Here is a 4,991-nt window from a genome sequence, read left to right as displayed (position 1 = left end):
AGCATCACCAATGAATTGTAGTAGGCACAGGAATGGCTATAAATAAGTGCCATAGAATATGCTCCCCTAGTCCATGGAACTTACTTCCTTTCTATCAGCCATCTCTGAAAGACTGATTCCTTTTGAAAGTCTTTTCTGGGTAATTGAAAAATAAAGGACAGAAACTGCTAATTCCTTATAAAAATGAATTTTCAACATTTAGTTCATTCAATGTCCATTCTCAAACATCACATGAAACTATTCTCTGGTGACAGTGGTATATTAAAAAAAAATCTAACAGGGAATGAAGGAGTAAAGGAAGTATAACTGACTTATTTTTCCTTACAGACTTTCTACTGTCTTTAGCTCTCACACTTCTAACATTCTGTGGACAAATAATCTACTGCATAAGACTCATAAATGGGAACTGAGGAGATAAAATAAATTACATTGTTCAGGGAATAACATGGTGGTTTGTTTTGTTAGATATCTAATTATGCATGAAAGTATTTGGAAAAAACAGAGTTTTAGTAAGAGTAGTAATAATAATAATAATAAAAGCAATGGTAGGGTATCAGGAGAACTTGGGTCTGGTTAATGTTCTATAACTTCTTGGTTGTGTGACACATTAACACAATTATAACTTTGCAGTGTGATCTGATAGATTGTGAGCTAAATCTCTGTTCCCAGATTCTCCAAATAAGGTTTAAAATTCCATCATCTCTTTCATGACTTTACATTATGCCTTTAGCAGATGCCATCTTTAAAAAAATAAAATATTTAGTCATCAATTCATTAAACAAATAGTTATTAAGTATCAATTTGTATTTATGTTATGGGAAATATAAAACTGCTCCTAAGGCATTCACACTCTGATATATGAGAAAGTGGAGGCTGCTACTTTCATGATACATCTCATACACAATAGGAAGTCACTAAACTAAGAGAAGGGAAAGTTCATGTCCCTCTTACCATTGGAGACAAGAGTAGTCAGAGGTCACACCTTCTATCTAGGTTTCAAAAATGAACAGAAAGTGCATAAGGTTTTCCAGGTGAAGGGGAAAGTACGAGTAAAAACACAGAGGTGAGATACTGCAAGATGAGAAGACACAGTCTTGCTGTTTGTTGAAGAAGGCAAAGTGATTTACAATTATTTCAGTTAAGAACAGTACTCAACCTAAGATAGATATAATTTAAAAATAGATATGTAGTAACTAGATATATTAATTTAATTTATCAATAAATTAACACATTAATGAATGGATAAACCGATGAATGTGATGACTTGTCTACTCAGTGTGCATGCTCTGTCACTAAGTCATGTCCGATTCTTTGGGACCCCAGGAACTCTAGCCTGCCAAGATCCTCTGTCCGTGGGATTTACCAGGAAATCATTCTGAAGTGGGTTTTCATTTCCTTCTCCAGGGGAATCTTCCTGACCCAGGTATCAAACCTGCATCTCCTTCATGACACATGTATTCTTTACCACTCTGCCACCAAAGAAGCCCTGTCTACTTAGAGAGCATATCAAGTCTACCTATTAGCCTACGGGTCACTCTGCTACACTCAGGTAGAAAAATGAAACATACTTTTGCTTCTCTTGAAATGAGAGAATGTGAAGAGAAAATATTCAAAGATTATATAGATTAAGAAATATACCTTGAAAATGTAGGATCGACAGCTGGTCTCTGCAACTGAGCTACTTTAGGTAGAAGTTTTTCTTTTTGTATTCTTCTTTTGTGCCTTATATTTTCAACTATTTGGTTGCTTTGATCTTTTTATTACTTTAAAAATTCAAACTTGATTTTAGTTGAATTGTCAAAAGGATTTTCTCATCATTTAGTTAGGAGAAATTGGAGAAGCTGAAACTCCTTGAGGCCAGGTGCACCCAACACAATATTGAGTTCTGTTGGAAATCCGGGTAAAATGTGAGTAGACACAATGGCTCATATTGAAGTAGGTCCGATGTGTTTGATTTATTGTCTTTTGAAGTTTGAAACTACAATTAGAGCAGAATCAGAGAATTATCTTGGCAGAATGGTAGGTATTTAGTAATATCAATGGCCAACCTGACTGTAATAACTTTGTGTTTCTCTAGAGTCACTTAAATATACTAAAATCCCATCCAACTCTCTTCTATTAAGTGTTTGAAATCGATTGATTAAGGGGAAAAGATGTACTTAAGTCAATACAATATTGTCTCTGTAAATGCATGCAAATAGGAATTGGGTATGCATGTTGGTCTGGTAGTTGTTTTTTTTTTTAATAAAATAATAGGATTAAAAACTAAAACCTGAAGTAGATATATGTTTAAAGTATCTCCACAAGGAAGCTTAAGAAAAACTAACACTACTACCTGAAAATTAAATAACATGTAGCAGAGACTGACATTTACTAGAAGTTTACAGTGTGCATGTGCTCTGCTCAGTGCTTTAATTTTCATAAGAAAACTAGGAAAGAGGTATTATTAGTATTTTATGTTACACATTAAAAAGCTGAAGCACAAAAAATTACACTGATAATAAATGATAGAGTTAGGCTGACATGCAGGAAGTTTCAGACATTTCCATTCCCTAATTGCTATTTGAAGTAGGGAGTGTGAAAATAATTCCCTAGACTTAAACACTAAGAAAGATGCAGAAATATCACTGGAAATATGTACTCTTGAGTTCTGGAAACAATTCCATGAATTGACATAGTCCATTGGGCATTTCCTACTAGCATCAGTCCTTATCCCTTCTCCTATTTCCTGTTCCTCAATCTATAGTGGAACTAACTATCTCCACCTTTCATGGCAAACACTGTTTCTTCATTTTTGTCCTCTGTAGATCAATCTTGGGGAACAAGTCAACCAAGCTAATTATTCCTCTGTCACAGAGTTCCTATTGATGGGATTCTCCAACCTTGGAAAACTCCAGTTCATCCTCTTTGCTGTTTTTTCTGTGCCTGTATCTAATTATCCTGAGTGGAAACATCACCATTGCCACTGTCATCTGACTGGATTTCAGCCTCCACATACCCATGCATTTCTTCCTAGGGATCCTTTCCATCTCTGAGACATGCTATACCTTTGTCATTCTGCCCAAGATGCTCATAAATCTGTCATCTCTGTTCAGAACAATCTCATTTATTAACTGTGCCACTCAGATAGTTTTCTTCCTTGGTTTTGCTGTCACTAATTGCATGCTACTGGGAATCATGGGTTATGACCACTTTGTTGTCATCTGTCATCCACTTTGGTACTCTATCCTTATGAGCTGGCAAGTCTGTGGACAGTTGGCCGCCACTTGTGCTGTAATTGTTTTTTTTTTTGTTTGTTTGTTTTCATTGATAGGCTTCCTCTTAGTTTTTTGAACTACCTTTCTGTCCCAGCAAGATTAACCATTACTTCTGTGGCATCTCACCAGTTATCTGCCTTGTCTGTACTGATTCCTATAATGAACTCATCATCTTCATTGGTGGAGTTTTAGCATTCATGGTCCCTATGACTTTTATCTGCATCTCTTATGGCTTCATTGTTCATACCATCCTGAGGATCCCATCAGTTGAAGGCAAGAGAAAAGCCTTCTCCACTTGTGCCTCACATCTTACTGTAGTCATTGTCCACTATGGCTGTGCCTCCTTTGTCTACCTGGGGCTGTCATCGAAGTACTCATCCAGCAAAGATAGACTTGTGACAGTGACCTACACAGTTGCAGCTCCATTGCTGAACCCCCTGGTGTCTAGCCTAAGGAAGAAAGATGTTCAGATGGCCATTCGAAAAGTGATTGGCATAAGAGGATTTTATTCTGAAGCTCTGTAATGAGAATACTTCGTATCTACAAAATACTCTTTTCTGAGGATATACCAATAACTGTAAAAGTGATGACAATGTTGTCTTTCATTCACATAGCACTTTATAACCTCATAGTGAAAGCTTCTCCATGGTATTAATTTGATAGGTTTGGTGAAGTGTAATCTTAAACTTGGAGGTAATTATTAATACTATACATATTTGAAATGCTCTTAAACTTGAACAGAGAAGTATATTTTAAATTAATTTTATTGGAATATAGTTGTTTTCCAATGTTTCTACTATACCAAAAATTGAATAAGCTGTATGTATACTTAGGTAAGAATAATTTTAGTCTCTTCCAGGAAGGATAAGTAACATACTGTGAATGGTAATTCAATATAGAAGGTTCAGTCATTACAAATTTTCAAGTTTAGAAAAACTTCAACAGGACTCTTCACAAAAAAATCGTTAAGAAAATGGAATAAATCTAGTTGAAATTTAATATAACCATGAGTTATCAGTGTTGAAAAGGACCCAAGTGTATCACTTCCAATTGCTCTGTCATTGCAGGGATCTTACCTGCAGTATTTCTGCCTCTAGTTTAACCACTGTTAAAAATCACTGTTATAAAGCTCCACTTTTATATACTGTCCTCCTTTTCATTACACATATTATTTCTGGAGATGAATATCCTGTATATAATTTTTCACTTCCACAGCAGCAATTTAAATATTTGAAGATGAATAATGTATGCTTTCCCTAAAACACCTTTAACCTAGCTGATAAATCCTGGTTATTTTTCTCTGGATTATTCTCAAGGTACTTTTCATTTCATTAACAGCATTCTTTGATAGAGTCACCAGGAAATGGGTATAATAATCCAGGTGACTTTGGATAATCCTCTCCCTAGTCCTTAAAGTTAATTTTATATTAATACATCGAGTTTCTTCCCTATAATTTTTCTATAAATTCTATTACATGTGTATTCTTTTCTGACCCTTATGTTTTTCAGACTAAAGGATTATATGTTATATATCCACAGTCCTTTAATTTTAAAGCATATTTTGATCAGTTTTGCTTAGCTGGATATTTCTTTTTCAATTATCACTAATCTTCTGTTCTCTGAAGAAGGTATTGTGCATATTCACACTTCCATTTAAAACAATTAACTGTTCTCCCCTCCCACAGCCCTCTCTGTCACTCTTTCCAAACACAATGTTACCTGATATTATTGCAT

General features: G+C 35.0%; 1 pseudogene; it reads left to right on the top strand.

Annotated features, from left to right (window-relative positions):
• The first annotated feature begins 1,920 nt into the window (after positions 1–1,920).
• On the top strand, positions 1,921–3,781 carry LOC133245076 (olfactory receptor 10R2-like; annotated as a pseudogene).
• Positions 3,782–4,991: the final 1,210 nt, after the last annotated feature.

Source organism: Bos javanicus, chromosome 3, assembly GCF_032452875.1.
Source record: "Bos javanicus breed banteng chromosome 3, ARS-OSU_banteng_1.0, whole genome shotgun sequence".
Taxonomy (NCBI): domain Eukaryota; kingdom Metazoa; phylum Chordata; class Mammalia; order Artiodactyla; family Bovidae; genus Bos; species Bos javanicus.
Note: the sequence above shows the minus strand (reverse complement) of the source record. Positions and strands in the feature narration are given on the sequence as shown.